The following is a 23,114-nucleotide window of genomic DNA, read 5'->3' as shown; positions in this document are numbered from 1 at the left end:
TTTTAATAATAATAATAATAAATTAATACTATTTTATTTTTAATTATTATTATTTCTTTAGCTTTTTTCATTCCGCCCCCCCCCCCCCCCCCCCCCCCCCCAGGAAAGTGGATTTTTTGGAACTCCTAAATTATACTCAAAAATAATTAATGAAAAATAGAAATATAATCAATCAAATAGATAATGTTAAGTAAAAAATATATAACATTAAAATAATTGCAAATAATATTATCTTAATAATAATAATAAATTAATACTATTTTATTTTTTATATTTAATTGATGGAAAAGATATATAAACGTGACTGGTAGAAAGTAGATTATCAATAATGATAAATAATAACGCACATAAATAACATTAAAATAAAAGTAGTAAATAATATTACAAAAATAATAATGTAAGAATAAAAATGTAAAGAATTGAAAGAGCAGATTATGTAAATAGTAATGAATGAAAAGGAAAATAACAGCAGGAAGACATTTAAAAAAGAAAGGAAGAAGGAAGTAGTTAACGGTGGAGAAAATGAGACGTCACATTTCTTTATTAGCGTGTTTGACTCCAAATTGGTGTTATGTAAGTTTCAAAAAGGTGAAATGTCGCCTGTGACAATTGGATCTATCACACTTGTCAGTCAGTCTCTTTCTCAGAAGCTTATATCACTTGCTAGGAAATGCTGGGAAATGTGTGCATGATGCTCATCTCAACACATCATGATTTGTTTGTTTATTTGTCCCTGCATTATTTTTCTGCCAAAAAAAAGTCCAAATAATACAGAGGAAGAAGTGGGCTGTCATCACAATTAATTCCACTTAATGAGCCACTTATGTGATTTATATGTGTAATATTCCATGTTGTTTATTCATGGGAGTCTGGGGAGTGTTACATTTATTGGAACTTGGCTGTTTGATTATCCTGCCATTCAAATCCCCTTAGTGCGCAATCTCATCAAAACAATAAATCACAAGAATGAAAAACAGACATCAGCACCGCAGCAATGATCACTGCACGTGTTTTACATTTTTTCTTTGGCTTTTTTAAAAAAAAATTTCGTGATGCCACCACAAAAGGGTACCGGTGATGGGGAAATACAAGTTTATTATGATAACCATAGAATCAGTATTAGATTAGTACAATGTAAGAAAATGACACAAATGTTCCTGTTAATAAAGAACATGTTTTTACACTTGTATGATTTATTTAGAATTGATGATTTGTTTATAATGCTAAAATGTTACTTCAAACATTGCCTGAACACGGAATAAATGCCAAATGTTTGTGGTCTGGATCGGGTTAGTCTATTTCTATGACTTCGCCCCCCCCCCAGGGGGGCATGGTTAACTGTCAGGCGGGGCGTGAGAGGCAATATTACTGCAGGCCTGACTGCATGAATTAGTCATTTGTAATCTGACTCTTGATTTCGCTTTCAAAATGTTCAGTTTTGAGCTCAACCTGTACAATACAGATAAATACATGGATATTATCAGTTTCTCAATAAAGAAAATAATTGCCCTAAAGGCATTTCTTGAATTAAATGAGTTCTACGTTGCTAAAAAACGATTAGAAGTTGTTTAGAGCAATTATTGGTTGTTTATTTTAGTTTGTATTTTAAAAATTTAATTATTAAAATGTACTTCCGGTTTCAGACGACATTCTTCCGGTGTGCTTCCGGTTTTTAAACCAGTGAAAAAATCGCTGCCTCCTGGCGTCATTGGCAGCCGTCCATGTTGAATTGTTCAAGTAGGAATGCAGTAAGTTTCATTATATTATTGTTTGTTCATATAAGTTTGGTTATGAATGCTTTGCTAAAATGTGATCGAGTCAGCTATCTGTGTTGAGATGGAGTTTATTTTCTGTCATTTAGACGCTGCATTGAAAGTCCAACTCGTTGTCACCAGCATCTTCACTGAAAACGCTACACATACCATGTGTATGATTAGGTATGGTCAACAGTGCTCATGAATCACTTTTCCACTCAACGTTGCTTAAAAACGATTAGAAGTTGTTTAGAGGAATTATTGGTGTTTTATTTAAGTTTGTATTTTAAAAATAGAATTATTAAAATGTACTTCCGGTTTCAGACGCCATACCTCCGGTGTGCTTCCGGTTTTTAAACCAGTGAAAAAATCGCAGCCTCCTGGCGTCATTAGCAGCCGCCCACGTTGAATTATTCAAGTTGGAATGCAGTAAGTTTCATTATATTATTGTTTGTTCATATAAGTTTGGTTATTAATGTTTTGCTAAAATTTGATTGTGTCAGCTATCTGTGTTGAGATGGAGTTTATTTTCTGTCATTTAGGCGCTGCAAATGTCACCAGCATCTTCACTGAAAACGCTACACGTACCATGTGCATAATTAGGTATGGTTAACAGTGCTCAGGAATCACTTTTACACTTGTAAAATACTGTAACTTTTACACTGTTACAGTATTGTTTCCAGCCCTGCCTGTTGCTTCCTCATGCAGGAATATGATATAATCTCATATATTCTAATCCAGCCGCCCGAGGGCTACCACGTTATTGAGGCAGAGCTCCGTTTTCATCCTGTGAAGCCATAAAACCAAGACCAGGCAGTGCATGTAAAACTGATTCCAAGCATTGTGTCACTTTGTAGGCCGATGGCGGAAAGTGGAAGCCGATACCTGGCATGAGACCTTACGTCTACTGCATTAAAGAAAATGATGCCGGAAAGTTCCTTGGCCCCTGCGATTGCGACAGCTTGAAGTTGTTCGAAGACACAGATGATAGGTAAGTGGACTTTCACAGCACAAGAGCGGTATTGTGAAATGGAGACCTCCATCCCAATTCATTGGGTTTGATGGTAAACTGCATCATGGTGACGTAACGACACGTAGCAAACAGATTAGATTAAAGTCTAGGTCACCATCAGACGCACGACTTTGGCCACGTGATTTGTGGCGTTTCCCAAATTGCTGCATTGTAATGGTAATGGTTTTATTTCATTTGAACATGCATCAGATTACAATTGAATGCATCCCATAATCAGTTTACAGTTCCACATGTCCAAAAGGAGTAGGAAGAAGCAAAGCTTATTAAATCCTACCCCTCCATCTGGTACTTTTACAATCAGTAACTGTTACATTTGTTTACTTCCTGCTGTCTTAATATAATTTTAATTTATTTTAATTTTATTTAATTAAAAAAATGTAACTTAATTTTATTAATTTTATTTATTTATTTTTATTTTTTGTCCCGTACCAAAGTACAAGGTGATATGACCATCCAATGACATAATGTGTACCATAGTAAGTGTCAATATAGTGATATATATAGCACATCATGACTGGTTCAAGACTCTTCATCCTTGTATTTAGCAAACATCAACTGCTTGTATTGTTTCTTGAATTGGCTCATCGTTGTGCATTGTTTGAGTTCCTTACTCAATCCATTCCATAGTTTGATTCCACATACTGAAATGCTATGGCTTTTTAACGTAGTCCTAGCATATAAGTGTTTCAAATGTAGTTCTTCCCTGAGATCATATTTCTCCTCTCTCTTGTAGATAAGTGTTGGATGACATTTTTAGGTAATTGTTTATTTTTAGTTTTGTGCATTATTTTAGCTGTTATTTTAGTGTTCTTGCATTTTTTGCACAAAGACTGGCCGTAGGAACCCGTACGACCGGCTGCGACCTAGGCTGTATGGCATGACAATTTAATAATTAGAATTTATATCAATTCAGAAGTTGCTGGCATTTGACAGAAAGGATATTTCATGTCTGCAATACATTGAATCTCAATCACATGATTGATATCGCCATCAGATGTTTTCATCCCTATTTTTCACCAGCCATTCTGGGCGTTCTGGTGTACCGCCGTTGGACTCTATATGTTCTGTTTTTATAAGGAACCCACTGGTGACCCGAAAGGTGCTTTTTCTGAGTCATGGTTGTGCAATTACTCGACCGGTGATGAGGATTCCACCTGTGTTCTCAGGAAAAAAAGCAGTAGTTAAAATTCACAATCCAGGGAGGCACACACTGAATCCCAATAATGGGATTAATTTTAATAGTATCTGTAAGCTGTATTGAATGAACAAAATACCATAAAATACCAATTTACACCTTTGTTTAATTAACATTATTTAGTCACTGGGTGTGTAGTCTTTAAAAACAATATCCACTTAAAATACATAAACATAAAAGCATGCATGATGATAAAAGTAAAGAAAAACACAAGGTACTTTAACCTTTCACTCTTCCGCAAGACCCAAAATTTATGGTGAGAACACAGCGGCGAGCAAACAAGCAAGAGGGAAGAGGAGCCCGCTTCATGAATACTAATTCTCGGGAGCTATTAGCCAAAAGGCTACCACATGGGACAGCTGGATTGTTCTTTGTGCAACGGCTCCTTGAGCTCAACAACAACAACAACAATCTGTTGTTTAGCTTTTACCGCTAATATTAGCCCGTCATACCGGAAACAACGCAGAGAGTCGCACTGGCGAGCGTGTGCGTGGAAAATGGGAAGGATGGCAGGAAGCGCTCGCAACATCTCAGGCAGCATCCATGTGTCTTCTCTCAGGGCCAAGCGCTGACTTCATTGCGGTACAAGAGAGCTGCACATGGGTTGGGGGGGGGGGCATGGACTTGAACATATTTTATTCTTTCTGAATAATAATCCTATTGCATTAGGATGAATCCTTATCTCTAATGGCTGTTTTCCATGTTACCCAAAAGAAGTGGGTCAACCGACAATACAAGATGAAGGTAAATCGGCGATGGAGGGGGGTGCCATATAGAATCTTGCCCCCGGTTCCACTTTGGTTCGGTCCCTGACTAGGACATTTTGGCTGTCTTGATTGAATATAAGTCTGTTTTTTTGTGCAAAAATTGGTATTATCATTGCTGACTGAGTGGAAAAAGATTCTCCTCTCATTCTGTGTGGAAGTGGTTCGTTTTTTTTTTTTTTTTTTTGGTCCTTCTCCCCCACTAAGGTGATGAGTAATCAACAAGGGATTACTGTAGTTGTATACTGGAATTTCTGCTTGGTACCTTGACTTCTGATTCAATGTAAGTAAGTCAATCAATAATGTACTTATGTAATCAAATGTTTAATAACATCACAAGATGGTTATACATTTATATGAGCGGCCTTTTTAACACCATTACATGCCATTATTGTCAACTTTCTACAAAAATATTATGTCATTAATAATCAATAACAGGTCCAGTGTTTTACATTAAAATGGTCTGTTTTTTAAAATAATCTATAATCATTTTAATCAGTCAGTGCATTAACTATAAACCCATTTAAGAACATGAGCAGGGAATATATCTGGTAAATCTAATCATGAATACATATGCAAATGAGGCTGGAGGGGTTGCATAAAAAGTATATGTGTGTGTGTGTGGGGGGGGGGGGATTGGTATAATTCGGACATGGTCCAAACATGAACCATATGTGTTTTTCCATTTTTGTCTATAAATGCACTCAGATGTCTCCCACCACCCCACATCTCCCCTAAGTTCCCCCCCGTCCCTGTCCCAGTTCATCCCAGTTCTGTGCCTGGAACATCTTCCTCTGACAGCCACATCAAGATTTTTTTTTTTGGGGTGGGGGCACTGGAGCGGAGGTGCTAGTGGGCACAAGAAAGCACATGCTACTAATAAAAATGAATAAGAAATACTCGGTAATCCACTGTGGCAACGCTGACACGCCCAACCAGGAAGTGTCACTGGCAGCAGGAAGTGAGGCTCGTTTCTGGGCAGCGCATGTCCACCTCCGGGAATGTGACAATACCCAAAAGAGCATTGCATATAAGTCTTAATAACACCAATAATAATCGCTTTGCACTCCTGTCTAGACAGGGAACGGTTAAATTGGGTGCGCCGGGGTGTTTGGGCGCGGAGGCGAGTAAAGTGAGCATTCTATTGAGGTCTTAGTTTGGCTAATCTCTCCCATGTGACAGCACAGCCAGATTTGCTGCCATGGAATGCCACAGGCTGTTGTGCTGGGGACAAAAAGAGACAGAGGCTTAAGCTGCAGGGGGGCAGCCATCCTGGAGAGCAGTGCAACTACGCCAAAATAGAGAGCGCAGAAGAGGAAGGGGGGGTGGCGGTTAAAAAAAAAAAAAAGTTCTCATGGTTGCCACACTCTTCCCCACCCCCTCCTGCTCTTCTCTCCTCATAAATCATTGCACCTATGCCGATGTATCACCTGCAGCAAGAATGGTACATTGCATTATGAGCAATTATGTAAATGTTTGTAAACAGGGTTAGCATGCAACCTGGTTAGCATGTTTTCCCATTGAAGATTTATACTGAATTTAGCTTTGTTTTGCGTATTTTATGGCACGCATTTTGTTAAAACCTTTTGCCAGAGACCCCCGTGACATCACTCCGTCTGCTCGGTGCATGATCAGCACAGACAACAACTTCCTGTTTTGCAGTGACTTATTTCCTGAATTCTGTTTCTCACCTTTTTCATCATAACTATAGCACTTTATTGCAGATGTGATCAATACAAAAAGCAGAGACTTGAGGTAAGAAACACAATTGAGAGACCTCACAGCTAGGAGACCAGGGTTCAATTCCACCCTCGGCCATCTCTGTGTGGAGTTTGCATGTTCTCCCCGTGCATGCATGGGTTTTCTCTGGGTACTCCGGTTTCCTCCCACATTCCAAAAACATGCTAGGTTAATTAGCGACTCCAAATTGTCCATAGGTATGAATGTGAGTGTGAATGGTTGTTTGTCTATATGTGCCCTGTGATTGCCTGGCCACCAGTCCAGGGTGTACCCTGCCTCTCGCCCTGAAGACAGCTGGGATAGGCTCCAGCACCCCCTGCGACCCTTGTGAGTATAAGCGATAGAAAATGAATGAATATAACTTAAACCAGGCTGCACGGTGAACAAGTGGTTAGCGCGCAGGCCTCACAGCTAGGAGACCCGAGTTCAATTCCACTCTTGACCATCTCTGGGTTTTCTCCGGGTACTCCAGTTTCCTCCCACATTCCAAAAACATGCTAGGTTAATTAGCGACTCCAAATTGTCCATAGGTATGAATGTGAGTGTGAATGGTTGTTTGTCTATATGTGCCCTGTGATTGGCTGGCCACCAGTCCAGGGTGTACCCCGCCTCTCGCCCAAAGACAGCTGGGATAGGCTCCAGCACCCTCCCCCCTTGTGAGGAAAAAGCGGTAGAAAATGAATGAATGAATGAAATAAAATACAAAGGTGGCGTCTGTGTTGATCTTGCTGCCACACTGTGTCTTTGTCAACAATCATGTCTTCAGTGAATTAAAAAGTAACCTTAATATGTTGATTTATCTTTCAGTTATTTCCATGCATTTAAAAATGTGACTTTCTCCGACACATTTATTAGATTAACGTTATTTCTGATGTGAAACATTGATCGAATTGGACCATCTGGAACGGATTAATGACTCTAACCAAGGTTTCACTGTACTGTTTATGTTTTAGTTTTCCTGATTTTTACAGACAGCAGTGTGAGTAGCGAGTAAATGTGCAGGCTGACTTTACTCCAACATACAAATGTCATGTAAGAAAGTCTTGCCCCAGGACCTAATTACATATTCCGTATATGTCCTCGAGGAAGGTTCTAACTTGCTACTGTGTGCACTCAGTGGAGTTCTGCACCGTCCTCCTCTGGAGCACACAGTCAGCTTGGGACCACATCTGGTCTCCAGCCACACAGGGATCGCACACAGCGGTCCCATGAATCCCACAAGCATGGCAAGGACAAACAAAACAGATCCTGAGGGTCCCAGCGTTCAGTGTTTTTCCTGCCTGCCTTTTTTTGTTTGTGGTGCGCTTCATCTGGAGGGAACAGGACAGGAACAATCGGAAGCTACGCTAATTTTGCACCCTGGAGTTACAGACGACCTTTACAGATGTTGTGCGCTACTTTTTCCAGGTATTAGCGTTAATGCCTTACAAGGAGCGTTTAGTTAATGTATTGATCATAAATGGATAGTCAATTCCGATTCCGACAGATGGAAGAAAGTGTTCCAGTGGAATATAAACTACCTGTGTCACACATTCTAAGGATCAGCCTCAATCCCTCCGACGCAAACCAGCCAAATCCCCCAGAGCCCCAGTTCTCCAGTCTGGGACAGACGTGAGAATCCTTGTCTCAGATCTGCCGGTGTCAGCTCCGCCCCCCCCTCTCCAATGTTTTAATTAAAGAAAATAATCAGGATTTACATCACAATGCCACGCGGGGGCCCTTACCATTGGTGGCTCGTTTGTCATCCCAAATCCAATGAAAATGTAACATCACCTCAACCCTCCTCACAGGTTCTCAGATTCGCCATCAGCCACTGGAGGAGAGACCTTGAGTTGGTTTAACTCTTTTGTGTTTTAAGCATCAACCCCCCCCCCCCCCCCCCCCATCCCCTCCCAATCTGGCCAGAACACATCCTCTTAAGGGGAGAGGGCGGGGGGCTAAGTGGCCGAGAAGAGATGTGAGGGTTTTTGAAACTTCTTTAAAAAAATAATAATAAAGTAGAGCACCAATCATACCAGTACTACAGTAAAACTACAGTACTCACTGAATCAGAGTTTCTGTATTAAAAACGAATAATAACTAAACTAAAACTAACTCAACATTTTTTTTTCTCCATTCTGTCTTCAGGCGAGAGGCGGGGTACACCCTGTACTGGTGGCCAGCCAATCACAGGGCACATATAGACAAACAACCATTCACACTCACATTCATACCTATGGACAATTTGGAGTTGCCAATTAACCTAGCATGTTTTTGGAATGTGGGAGGAAACCGGAGTACCTGGAAAAAACCCATGCATGCACGGGGGAGAACATGCAAACTCCACACAGAGATGGCCGAGGGTGGAATTGAACCCTGGTCTCCTAGCTGTGAGGTCTGCGCGCTCATACAAACATAAGATATGTAAAGCAACACAAACATGTAGAAATTGTCAACTTTGTCAAATGCAGTAAGTGTCTGGGATCCCGTAGATAATTACTAGTAATTGGCATTTGTTTTTCAGGTCACACATGTTTTTGTCCATTTACATATAAACCAGAAATCAGAACCTCTCATCGTGCTAAGGCTACTATGAGTTACAATTATTGTACCGTATAACAGAAAGTACCATAACCTTTGTTTTGTCGCGTCTTGCATCCGTTTGTCCATTCGCATACAAATTACATAGATATGGATGTTGTACTATGATTATCATGAGTCAATCAAATGAAATCATTCTATTCACGGTTGTCTGTTGGTCCATTCACATATCAATGTTACACACAAAAAATTCCAGCGCTAACGACCTCTTAGCTGTGATTATAATAAGTCAATCAGATGAAGTTATTGTAATGACATTTTGTCTTTTTTCTGCATCCGTTTGTCCATTCGCACACAGCGGATCCAGTCAAGTTCAGAGCCCTCCCCCTGCCGCCAGCCTCCGCCCCCTTAGCCGCAAACCCGCCCGCCCCTCCCCTCAGCTGTCCCGAGTGCCACAATAGGCCCGAGCATCTTTTGTGGCATTAACGGTTTGGAGGAGAGCAAGAACAATGTATGAGAAGTGAGGAGCGCGGGGTTCCCACACGCGGGGTCGACGTGCACCCCCGCCGCCCCTCAAAGACGGCAACTTGCACACAGCTGATTGCTCCCCAAATCTCCCACCCGTGCCCCCCCCCCCACAACCCCCTCCTTCCATACACAAACACACTTTCCCCTACACACATGTAGCTAGCATGAATATATTTACAGTGTTCGTGTGACATGCTAATGTTAATGCAGGAAGTTTATTACATGTGGTGCAAGGTGCTGATATCAACGCAGATAAGTGTGCACACATGCAGTCGTGCACGCTCCATGTACATACTTTAATTGCCTGCCCAGACCGGGGGGTAAAAACCTTTTGTCGCGTGAAGGGAGCGGGATTGTCTGGAATCTTCATTAATTTGTACTGTCATATGTGGGAAGGTCCTTCACTACAGGGTGGGAATGCACCCAACTTTCGTTTCCTCCCCTTTAAATAGCGAATTGGAGCGGGTGGGAATGTCACTCTAGGTGATCAACATTTGTTGTCCTGTGTGAATTTAATTGGGCCTGAATTAAAACCGATGTAATCGCTTGAAATGTCCATTTCAACACTGTATAAAAAGTTGGGATTTTACAAGAAAGAAGTCGCAATTTGCAAAAAATGCCAAATCATAATATCCTAGAAAATTTTACAAGGTTTGCAATGTAATTTTACAAGAATAAAGTCACAATATTACAAGAAAAAAGTAATCTATGAGACTAAACTTTCAATTATTTGAGAAAAAAACGTCTCAATATTACCATATTAAAGATGTAATATTATGCAATTATAAAATGCATAGGGTATGACCATTGTTTTCCTCCTATTGACCTCTCCAGTACTCTTCCACTCTTCCGTGACCCTCCATCATTTAATTGAGCTGTGGGTGGCACCCAGCGGACTCCCACACTCTGTTGCTCTGCTGCTGTCAGCTCCAATCAGAGGTTGGATCCATGCTGATTTCAGGCACCTGTGCCTTGCGGCGACTCCCCTCCCTCCCTGATCCCACTCCCACCAGCCTGCCATGGTCTCTCGGGGCAACAGGCGCACAGTTTGCAGGTCATTTGTCACCAATTGTCAGCGTTTAGCAGGGCAATGATGTGAGGCAAGGTACGGGAGGCCTCATAGAGGCACGGCAAGGGGGTGGCGGGAGCTCTGCATCCCACCCCTGAAGAATAATTGTGTGTCTTTCGTTCTGCAATGTGACGGAAGTTCTGTCATGTAGACCCACGTTCTGCCTAGACAAGATGTTTAAAAGTACCGTACATCCAAATCATCACAACCTCATTCAATCTCCAAATAGAGACGATTGAGTTGCACAAATAATCCTCCAGATGGCTTCAGGACGGTATTTGTGAGCGCCGCGTCTCATGTCCTTGTTTGTTTTTCTTAATAACCAGAGACTTTTGAAGAATGTCAGGGGCTGGTTGTCATTACCGAGGAATAGTAGGGGGGTAGGTCCTGATCCCTCGTGAGACAAGCCCCAAGTTCAGCCACTGACTTCCATCACTGAGTCAACAGGGACGGGGCAAGTCTTCCATCACAGCGCCAGTCGCTAAGCCGAAATCCCAAATACAGCCAGTTGGGGAAGGAATACCAGTGTCCTATAAGGGATCTGTTTTCATTCCAGGGGAAGTGGTTATTTAAGTAGACTACAGGGGGAGCCCCCTTTTGTCCAAACATCCACTGAGGGGTTTATACTCTCAGGGTTATTTGATGCTTTCATTCAAGAGGGGCTATCAGGAAGACAGTAGGTAGTACTTGGACAGGTCGGTAATAGGCCACAGGTCAATCATTGCTTCTGCTTCACTACTGAAGAACCAACATTTGCATTACTTGGATGGATGGTATTAACCATCACTTATGGGTTCATTGTGTATGGGTCTCAAAATAGTCAACAGAAACCTGTGTTGTGCTATCAGTCATCGCGGTATGCCTGGTATGCTGGTGGAGGGTGGAGCTAGACGTAACGCTGTCTCTTGATTGGTTCAGAAAGAAAAGCTGATTCTCTGGAACTAACAAACGCACAGATGCAACAATACATGTTTTGGTTAGTTTTTTCACTTGTTGAGGATTCAATACTGTGCTGATGTACTCTATAGGGCATTTTGTTGTTTTTGTTGTACACATCCAGAGTAGTATGCCTTCCACAGTTGGGACCGACCCTACTCCCCAAAAGACAGATTTTCTGGAGTTTTCTTCTGACTTCAGAATCTGCTTACTCTTTAGAGTTGCAACTAAAAATCAATGTAATGGTTTTATTTCATTTGAACATGCATCAGATTACAATTGAATGCATCCCATAATCAGTTCACAGTTCCACATATCCAAAAGGAGTATGAAGAAGCAAAGCTTATTAAATCCTACCCCTCCATCTGGTACTTTTACAATCAGTAACTGTTATATTTGTTCACTTCCTGCTTTCCTAATGTAGTTTAAGTTTTTTTTTTTTATTTTCATTTTTTTAATTTATTTTTTGTCACCTACCGAAGTACATACGAGGTGATATGACCATCCAATGACATAATGTGTACTATAGTAAGTGTCAATATAGTGATATATACAGCACATCATGACTGGTTCAAGACTATTCATCCTTGTATTTAGCAAACATCAACTGCTTGTATTGTTTCTTGAATTCGCTCATCGTTATACATTGTTTGAGGGTCTTACTCCATCCATTTCATGGTTTGATTCCACATACTTATGTATGTATTTGAAACATAACTGAAGTTAGCTTAGCAGATTTGAACAAGATGGTTTTCACAATTTTTTTCAAGCAGCTATGCTTCCCAGGGGTCATTTTTTGAGAAAATGTAAAATTTCTCATGATGACCAATGATTGTCAAGGCTTCTCAATACAGGGTTGACAAGAAGTTGAACATGACGCCTCAATATGGCAGAAGCAAACATATATTAAATTATTTTTGATATCCACAAATGCTACTTCTCAGAGGCTGCCAGGTAAAAGTGTTGACTTGGCCTTGGACTTCAGTCGCCTCCAATATTGGTATAATATGTGTAATCATGAAGGTTTTTCAGTGTTTGCACATGGATTGCACGAGGAGTGTTTTTGGCAGGTTGGAGCTCTGCTTGGTGCCACTATGCAGCTTGTGTTAATGGATCTTCAGCAGGGGGTTGCCTTGATTGCTCAAGCATCTTTCATCTGGCTTGGCTGCAGAGAACCACAGCCCGTCCCAGGACCACATATGCGGAGCTCAGCTCATGTAAACACGCGCTGACCATTCCTGGCTCCATATGGAAGACATCAGTGCCTAGAGAGCAGCGTGATGCCTGTCATAGTGGGGTCACAGGATTACATATATATTTCCCCTGACTCCTTCCACCACCGCCCTCAACCCCACCAAATAGCCCCTCCCTGAAAATACATTCTGATCTGTCAACATGGCTTGCGACCTGCCAAGCGCTTACCGGAGCCTCCCCCGGGTTGGCTTTGAAAACGGTTGCTCAGCTTCAATTTAAGACTAATAAACGTTCACACTGTCAGCCCCTCCTGCACACTTACAGTGGCGTAGTGTGGGCTGCCAGCACCTGGGGGCGAGGCGAGTACTTTGGCCCCCGACCCATATCCATACAGCAACAATTTTATTTTCAATAACTTAACCAGAAGTCCCATTTCTGTTAATATATGAATACCTATTATTGGCAAATTTGAATCAGGATCAATTTATATGCCTCTGACTCTGTGAAAATCTACTGTTTTATTTTCAATTGTTTACAAAAACCATTACATTTCATATGCAAGGATGGTGGCACTGAGTTGTTCATAGAACACCCCATGCCCAGTCAGGAGAAGGCCACAGGGCAGACCGAGGAGGGATCATGTCTCACAGCTGACCTGGGAACACCTTAAAGTCCTTCCAGTGGAATTGGAAAATGAGGACCAGGAGGTCTGGATGTCACTGAGTGCTGCCCTCGCGACCAGGACTGAGATCCGCTTAAACTGAAATACATGAACGAATGGCTTCATGGATGTCAGGAATGGGTTCTACCAACACAAGTTTTCAGTATGCACAATGACGTCAGTGGTTGTTTGGCGAAGAGACACCCCCATGGTGCAATAATGACACTTGGCCTTGGATTAAATTACAAAAAAAGCCCCTGATTGGCTAATTTTCCACTTTTAAGTTCCACCGCTCTTACCAGCATGGTAATCATTGCCTTACCAGGACTACGTACACCCCAGTACAGCTAAAAAGATAAACATTATCATCTGAATCAAGCGGTTCTTCTGTGTCCTGAGGCTCAGAGGTTAATGAGCAGCAGCGTAATTACCGCGTTGACAACTTGTTTCTTCTCATCATGGATGAGCAGTCTGGAATTAACTCATTAGCAGCTGCCCTGGCTGTACAATTAGTCCTTGCACCACCAATTAAATCCCCGTGTTACGCCTCAGCGCTCCCTCGACACGATGGCTGATGGGTGCCAGCGTACCTTCGGTCTCTGATTCTGGAGTGGTTGGACATTGCAATACAGGAGGACACAGGTGGACCCGATTCCTCCAGATGTCTGCTCGGGTGGCCCAGCTACAATGCTACCCATCTGGAGGCCTGCTCCACTTCAGTCTGGACTGTGATGAATGGGGGGGGGGGGTCTCTGTTGGATGTCCAGCTGAGTCGGCCCAACATGGGCCTAATCCATCAACCCCCCCCGTACCCTAATGGGTCAAAGGTTCTGTCAAGGCATTGCCAACGCCTCGCAGTCATTTATTGGCCACAAATGAACTAATTCAATTGGAACGAGTGTGGCTTTATTGGATGGAGGGTCCATTGGGCTTCTGTTTGTGCTGTCACTGTCACTTTAAGGCTTGCACGCAATAACAAAAAAGACGAGGTACACCTGCACAATCTAGGATGTTGGGTCGTTTTGTTTTGTTGGCATTATGGGTTTATGGTTGTGATTGCTGAATGGCTAAGATTAAGGATTAGTTGTGTTCAAGTTTAGTGTTGGGTTGCTGGTTAGCATCCGCTAAGAGATTAGGTTTTTGGGTTTACAGTTAATATATTGTTGGAGTTTAGGAGTTTGGGTTAGGGTTGGATTGATTAATTCATAAATCAAGGCTAGTTCCCGAATTAGAGCATGCACCTTATCAATACATTTGGTCTTTGTATTAATTCCATGCTATTACCTATATCTTTGAAGGCAGGCCCACAAAGTCGTGCGTGTGGTGTGGACCCCTTTGGGATCAACTTGAACAGAGTTATGTGACCGATGACCTCACAAATTTTTTTTTTCCGGATGACTGGACAAATAAACATAGAAACCAAGTGTCCCAACACTTTTGTCCACTTTACAGTGTATTTGGTGTCAAAGGGGGGCCCCTCGATTTCCTCCTTTTTTTTTCTTTATTTCTGTCCATGCTGCCCATCTTACTCCCCCCCTTTGCCTCCCCCCTGCTGTGAGCGGCCTCATTAGGGAAGTGATGATGTAAGCCTTGTGTTTCATCAGGCGCTGCCATTTGTCATTATGACTGACAAGTGCCAAGGTGACCCAACCAAGGAAGGGGAGGAAAGGCTTCCCACTGCTCTCATATCCTTCGCTTTCTCTCGCTTTTGGTTTCAGACCGTGCAGAAAAACACACACATGAAAAAAAAAAAAACGACCACATTATTATCGCTGCTAAATATTTCGATTTCTGCCTGCGTGAAGTCTCAGTACTGCAACTGAACTGATGGCCGATGCCAGAAACCTGAGACGACTCTTGACAAGCCGAGTCTCAGGAGCATGCGGAAAATGTGTCGAAGAGCCCATCAATCATTCCGAAGAAGACTGCTTCAAGCTGCTGCTCAAAGATCCTGACAAGATAATACATAGTGAGGCTGTCAAAAAGGCCTTGTATTTACCGTAAATGAAACTTTCAGGAGTTCAAGCATTGACTATTAAAAAGTCAATGAGTTCTTTGGTTGAAGCTTAGGGACTTCTGCATGCTGAACATTTTAATATGGATGGAAGGTCACTAATTGCAACAAAAAGATCTGCGACTAAATAGTAATGTTTAGAGTAGTGTAGTTTATTGGTGGTTTTTCAGTGGTGAAAATATTTTAAACCAATATATTCAACAGTTCTCATTAGGATGCACTAAAGCTAATATTCTAATACAATGAAATTTTTGTCAATTTAAATTTATCGGAGTGGTTAGCATGTAGGCCACACAGTCAGGAGATCGGGAAGACCTGGGTTTGATTCTCCGCTCGGCCATCTCTGTGTGGAGTTTGCATGTTCTCCCCGTGCATACGTGAGTTTTCTCCGGGTACTCCGGTTTCCTCCCACATTCCAAAAACATGCTAGGTTAATTGGCGACTCCAAATTGTCCATAGGTATGAATGTGAGTGTGAATGGTTGTTTGTCTATATGTGCCCTGTGATTGGCTGGCGACCAGTCCAGGGTGTACACCGCCTCTCTCCCGAAGACAGCTGGGATAGGCTCCAGCACGCCCGCGACCCTCGTGAGGATAAGCGGTAGAAAATGAATATCAGCATTGTTGTCCACTGAAAACTGAAATTAAAATGATTTAAAATTCTGTTATTTCTAGCTAAAAAATAAACAAAACAAAAAAACCTTCTCCAGCTTTCTTGGGAGGACCCTTAGGTCTTGCCCGACCTGCTGTGAGACCCAGTCCTTCCAGTGTGTCCTTAGTCTCCCTTGAGGCTCATACTTGTTGGATGTTGGCATCCCAAATAGATGCTTGAGTCAGCTAGCTCCTCTTAATGTGGAGTTGCCTCTGAAGACACGGGAGCTCAGCCATGGTTGCACCATCCATGAGGAAAACCCAAGGTTTTAGTGTGTAAAAAAAAAAAAAAAAACCCAAAAACTTGATGCACACTTTGGTGCTGTTGGCTTGACTTTTCTGTCATGGCACCAAAGGCAGTACTGTAAAAACAAAGTAAGGACTTGATTGACAGCTCAAATATGAACTATATTTAAAGAATAACATCTAAAATATACCTTTTAAGAGTGGCGTTGTCACATAAACAAATAATTTTAACATCGTTTTAACAGCTTTCGCCTTTGAACACAAGTGAACCAAACTACTGCAGAATTAATTTGCATTCATAGTGGACCGAAACCCATCTCTAAAGTGGTGTTGGTTTCCTTGTTTGGTGGTGCACACTGGGTATGGATAATCACGTTCACATTAGACCAAATGCACAATTTGATCCAAACATGGCACCCTAACACCGCCATTGGAAAGCTGTGCTCTAGCAGACAACAAGAATCACTAGACTCCCTGTGACCCCCGCAAGTCTGTGTCTGAATGATTGAGATGATCCGGTCCTCTAGGAGCTCTCGGAGTCTGCTTTTTTTTTTTTTTTTTATGTGCTGCGCCCACCGGGCAAGCGAGAATGTGTTTGACATGACGCTGAGGCGGCCTACAAACAGCAGGATACGATTAATGACCACAGGATAAGATTGTTGCAATATGGCCTCCCCAGCACCCCTCCAAGCTTCTTCACTGCGGGACTGTCATATTTCACCGACTTGTGTGTGTTTGATGCAAAATGGCTCCTTTCATCCTCTGCTGATGCGCCTCATTGATATGCATTCCTCAATCTCGCACTCTTTTGTCATGCTTATTGCAGGAATACTTTAGCAGATTACACACAACCTGCACACCGCTAAGATGCCTACTATATCTGTTTGTCCCGCAACACAACTTTACAGAAATCTGGAGGCCAAATGGTGCCAGATTGTTGCAATGGGAGAGAGATGCTGGGATCTTAGGGGTCAGTGCCTAAAAGCGTGAACGTGCAAGGGTGGGAGAGGGCATGAGGGAAGGACAGGAAAACCTTAACAAGGTGTCAAACAGGGCCTTTGGCTCTTTGCACAAGAGCTCTGGTGGAGCTGAACCTGCGCTGTGATGTTTGTTGACACGTCTGGGAGAGAATTTGGGAGTTTTCACAGCCTTCGTCAGGAGAGGGCATGATTTTTCCCAGGGATCATCCCCCTGGCTGTTGGCTAATGCCAAAGGACTTTATTACCATGGTGACAGAATGGATGGGGAAATTCTTCCTGGGGTCTCTGCAGTGCACCTGCAGGGGCAGAAGCTGGGTGAAAATGGGAAGTTAAGAGGAATATTTTGGAAGTTGGAACTATACATCCTGTCGCTTGATTCCTGACGTCTCTCTGGAATTTAGTTAGTGAAAAAACACAGAAATTTGTCGACCTGTGGCATGGATCGGTATTTACTTAGCAATACATTTTTCCTAAATACTTTCTTAATAGGGCTGCACGGCGGGTGAGTGATTAGCACCCATACCTCACAGCTAGGAGACTCGAGTTCAATCCCACCCTCGGCCATCTCTGTGTGGAGTTTGCATGTTCTCCCCATGCATGCGTGGGTTTTCTCCGGGTACTCCGGTTTCCTCCCACATTCCAAAAACATGCTAGGTTAATTAGCCACTCCAAATTGTCCAAAGGTATGAATGTGAGTGTGAATGGTTGTTTGTCTATATGTGCCCTGTGATTGGCTGGCAACCAGTCCAGGGTGTACCCCGCCTCTTGCCCGAAGACAGCTGGGATAGGCTCCAGCATACCCATGACCCTTGTGAGGATAAGGGGTAGAAAATTAATGAATGAATGAATTTGTAACTTGGGGGGGCGTACAACAATGAATCTCACACACAATAAAACTAAAATAAAGTAAAATTATTCCAACAACATGCATGCTAGGTTAATTGCCGACTCCAAATTGTCCATAGGTATGAATGCGAGTGTGAATGTTGCCCTGTGATTGGCTGGCGACCAGTCCAGAGTGTACCCCGCCTCTCGCCCGAAGACAGCTGGGATAGGCTCCAACACCCCCGCGACCCTCGTGAGGATAACCGGCAGAAAATGAATGAATGAATTATTATTTCTTAATAATTTATGATTTAACAAAATTCAACCACTCCACACCTTCCCCAACTATATTGCTACAAAGTATTCTGTGATATGAAAATTGAACTGATACACACATAAAAATACCAAATGAAAGACCTTCCTACAAACTTTTCTCCCTTCTGCACACGATTTGGAGAGGGGGAAAAAAATGCTGATGCTTCAGAGGTTGTTGGAACCGAAGCGGACTGCCTGCAGAGAAAATAATGGGGGCACATAGCAGAACAAACCTGAACCGAGGCCAAGCCCTCACGAACCCCCTCCAAACACACACATGAACTGCAACTAATTAATGTCCTAGAGGCTACACACACACACACACACACACATGCAGGAATATGACCACATGAAACTACTTTCTCTGATGAAACCTGAATGCTTCAGAAGCAAGCCTGCAAGTTTTGTGCTGCTTCCACACTTGTGCTTATACTACTGTATGGAGGTTGGTCAATGACCGTGAGACACTCGGAACCCATATTTCACTAAGTCCAATCCCCAAGGAAAAGACGGCAGAGACAAACACATGTTGCACATACTGGGAATGGGGCGTGGTTAGCAACACCGTAGGCGCCAAACACCAATAGCATAAACAAAAGTGTGCAGATCATTAAGTTTGAATCATTAAGCCAAGTGTTTGATGACTACTTCCTGATTCACGGAGGTTGACATTAGGGCTGGGTTGAACGATTATTTCTGTAATCGATTAATCTAGAAAATAGTTTTTTGATGCATTGATTAATCCCTGAAGGTCCCTGATTAGTCCCTGAAAACATAAACCACAAACACATGCACAGGTTAATAAAAATATATATTTCTAAATGAAATATGAATGGGTGCTTCCTCAATAGGTGCTGGTGCATCGCAGTCGTGCTTTTGTGATATGCCATCTTGTTGCCGCGGCCGCCGCCGTGTTTTGATTCTGAGTAGTGGTGTGGCATTTGTGAACGAATGGGTCAAATAAACTAGTTCTTTTTTGCGAATGAACGAATGAACCGCCCATAAAATACCCGTTCAGTCCGCCGGGCCGTTTTGTTCATGACCGACACAGCACTAGTTGGTGAGCCGTTGAGTCGTAAAGAACGTGAACATGAGTGAACGGACTGACTCGACCAGGTCTATGCACGGGGGGACATCACAGGCTAACAACCAATTGACCGAAATGAACGGATCTTTATACTGAATGAAGCGGAATGATCCTGTTCACTGAAATGAACGGCTTTGCCCACCACTAGTTCTGAGTGAAGGCACATCGACGTGGACGTATTTTTTGTGTCGAGGTCATGGATGACGTCGACACGTCGTCCCAGCCCTAGTTGACATAAGACAATGGGACCGTACCATCTTTGATTCAACGGCAAGAGCAAATGTTGAAAAGATAGATTGTTCTCAGAAACGTAACGAAGAAGTGAAGAGTTTCTGTTGTCTTTCTTCATCCGTGCTTTTGTTGTGAGTAGGCTACTCCAGAAATATTCGGACTCGAATCCTGCATTTCCACCAAATCTCCGAGGGTCCCTCATCAGGACATGTGCCAACACCCTACAACGTTTTTTTGCGTAATGCTGCTATAATGCTAACTATTCAACCATTCAACAAACCGCAACCATTTGCCTTCAAACTTTTAGAAAAGGGTTGATTTAATCCTGCTAGCTCATAAAACTTGTGTTTTCAAAATCAACAACAACACTAAAACTTTTTACTCGTGCAAGACTCCATGTGAGTCACTGTGTGTGTAATTAATTGTTTTTACTGCCAGGTTGGACCGTGTCTGTCACTGTGGAATTTGTATTTGGCCATGAACTTGTACGTGTTAGTTGAGGTATTAACTTATTTGAGCAAAGGATTATGTCCTACTGGTTGTCCTGCACATGGAATGACCAAACAGAGGCCCCGGTATGTTTGACAAAGTGGGCCCTGTCACTTGTCTGCAGTTTGGCCTTCTCCGTGTCACTGTGAGAACTGATGCTAACTAATGTGCCTTAAAGAAGGCAAACACACAGACTCACACACACATGCACACTCGGTGCCACGCCTATCTGATGTGGGAATGTTAGCTTAGCTGACTGTTGGCGACCAGCCCGATATCTTCATTGTTTTACATGTTGTTATCCAGTATGGGCCAAACATGCTAGATAATGATGAGCTAAGAATGTGTGCAGACACAAACACACAAAACCTCAGAGAAGCCATTCAACACTAGATTGTTTTTACTCCTGCTAAGGTTTTTTAGTCAGCAACATTCATGTTGTGGTTTGGAGAAAATCAGTAACTTTCAAGGTGACTTTAAACGCAATGTAATGTTAATGGTTTAATTTCATTTGAACATGCATCAGATTACAATTGAATGCATCACATAATCAGTTCACAGTTCCACATGTCCAAAAGGAGTAGGAAGAAGCAAAGCTTATTAAATCCTACCCCTCCATCTGGTACTTTTACAATCAGTAACTGTTACATTTGTTCACTTCCTGCTTTCCATAATACAGTTTTTTTTTAATTATTTTTTTTTTGTCCCGGGCGGCACAGCGGTCGAGTGGTTACCAGGGTTCAATCCCACCCTCGGCCATCTCTGTGTGGAGTTTGCATGTTCTCCCCGTGCATGCGTGGGTTTTCTCCGGGTACTCCGGTTTCCTCCCACATTCCAAAAACATGCTAGGTTAATTGGCGACTCCAAATTGTCCATAGGTATGAATGTGAGTGTGAATGGTTGTTTGTCTATATGTGCCCTGTGATTGGCTGGCGACCAGTCCAGGGTGTACCCCGCCTCTTGCCCGAAGACAGCTGGGATAGGCTCCAGCACCCCCCTGCGACCCTCGTGAGGAAAAGCGGTAGAAAATGAATGAATTCATTAATTTTTTGTCCCGTGCCAAAGTATGTTTTTTGGAATGTGGGAGGAAACCGGAGTACCTGGAAAAAACCCATGCATGCACGGGGAGAACATGCAAACTCCACACAGAGATGGCTGAGAGTGGAATTGAACCCTGGTCTCCTAGCTTGTGAGGTCTGCGCGCTAACCACTCGACCGCAGTGCCGCCCATTTTCAGTGTTTTGAAAACAAATTTCTGTAATCAAGTAATATTTTTTGTTTGTTGGTTAGTGGGTAACTTGACATTTGGCAGACAGGAATCTAATATTTTGGGTATGTGAACTGCAAAAAATGTAATGTATCATTTCCAGCAATGTGCAGCAACCCTCCATAAAGTTTCATAGAATTTTTTTTTTGTTTTGGCGTAATGCTGTTATTAGGTAAGCGTTTAAAGGTAAGACATGTTTCTTGTGTTCTTTGGTCGCAGCGTTCCTCGACCTTCCTCGCAGTCTGCTCACGAGGCCTCTGACACACTTAATGGGATTATGCTAATATCATTTTGGGACGCTGACCTCGGACCGGTGCCAGGTTTCTTACACATGGCCGCACAAAGACGACGAGGGTTGGGGTGGTTTCACCCGGGCTGGGTTCAGGTCGGCCCCCTTGGCACTGGGCAGCAAATCTGAAGTTTCAGCTTCTGTTTCGTGTTCGTCTTCTGATTCAGTCTGGAACGATGAAGGAAATGCATCCCGGCTTGAATGAATGTGCATTTTTTTGGGGGGGGTAAGGGTGAGGTTTCCACGGAAACACGTTGATGCCAGCAAGGCTTCCTCCTTCCTGCTGGATGTGTCCTATTGGGGGGAACGTTACAGACTACAAAGTCCATTTAAAAACAAATACACACGGAATCAAACCACAACAAAGAGTCATCCTTTGACCTTACATAAAGACCTATATTATTGTTTTCCAGTGTGTGTGTTTTTTACCCTTTTCCTTTCTTTTCCTCTTCCTTTCGCCTTCAGAAAGACCACCCATCGGGCTCGAAGGGGGCAGACGTCCCTGTGGAATAATAATGGGGTCGTCCTGGGAAAATTGCCCATGGAAAGGCCTGTCTGGAGAAAAAAAGGAAAGAAAAATTTGCTCTCGTTTCCGATCTCTCTTGGAAACATTCATCAGGCTACTCCTGCTGTTTGGTCAGGCAAGCATGCAGTCCCCAACTTCGTGTTGTTCAAGACATTTTGGACTTTTTTTGTGTCCTTTTTGTCACATGGCCATAGGGTTACTCTGTGTGAAACAAATTCATTTCGTCCTCGGGTTTGGAAGGACCACAAAAAAGCCCCAAAAGAATGAGTCAAGCGTGGTCCACATGAAGGAAAGTCTCATCAGTGTTGACGTCATCTTCTCATTAAAGAAGCAACATGACGACATGGTCATGATAATGCGCTTAGCTCTTGTGTTCTTGTTGTGAGGCGACCTTTTGCTCATCACCGCTAGTTCACATTAAACTATACTAAACTATACTAAATTATAGATTCCAGTGAGCCATATTGATTGAGGTATTTCAAATAATATATATATATATATATATATATATATATATATATATATATATATATATATATATATATATATATGTTTTATTGTAGCTATCTTGCTATTGATAGCTTGTTAGTTAGCAACGTAGCTGCCTTGAGACAAATTGTGCTTCATCTATCTAGCTATATAGTATCTATTGATAACATTTTAGCTAGCTAGTAATGTAGCTGCCTTGCTAAAGCTACCTGAGACAAAGCATTTCTCTGTCTGTCTATAGCTTCTTCGCTAGTTAGTGAAGTAGCTGCTTTGCTAAAGCAAATTGATACAAATCCTTTATGTCTGTCTATA

The 23,114-nt window shown here is 42.5% G+C and overlaps 1 long non-coding RNA gene across 2 annotated transcripts; it reads left to right on the top strand.

Moving 5' to 3' along the window:
- The first annotated feature begins 1,662 nt into the window (after positions 1–1,662).
- LOC131103021 (uncharacterized) lies at positions 1,663–22,781 on the top strand. Of its 2 annotated transcripts, none has more exons than XR_009119533.1 (6): positions 1,663–1,748; positions 1,862–1,937; positions 2,079–2,183; positions 2,297–2,357; positions 2,612–2,745; positions 22,253–22,781. It is a non-coding gene; the product is annotated as an uncharacterized LOC131103021 (long non-coding RNA). The 2 variants fall into 2 exon arrangements; XR_009119534.1 differs by lacking the exon at positions 22,253–22,781 and adding an exon at positions 9,365–10,137.
- The last annotated feature ends 333 nt before the right edge of the window (positions 22,782–23,114 follow it).

The sequence above is a fragment of the Doryrhamphus excisus genome, chromosome 15 (genome assembly GCF_030265055.1).
Source record: "Doryrhamphus excisus isolate RoL2022-K1 chromosome 15, RoL_Dexc_1.0, whole genome shotgun sequence".
Classification (NCBI taxonomy): Eukaryota; Metazoa; Chordata; class Actinopteri; order Syngnathiformes; family Syngnathidae; genus Doryrhamphus; species Doryrhamphus excisus.
The sequence above is the reverse complement of the archived record's forward strand: the minus strand, read 5'-3'. Positions and strand labels throughout refer to the sequence as shown.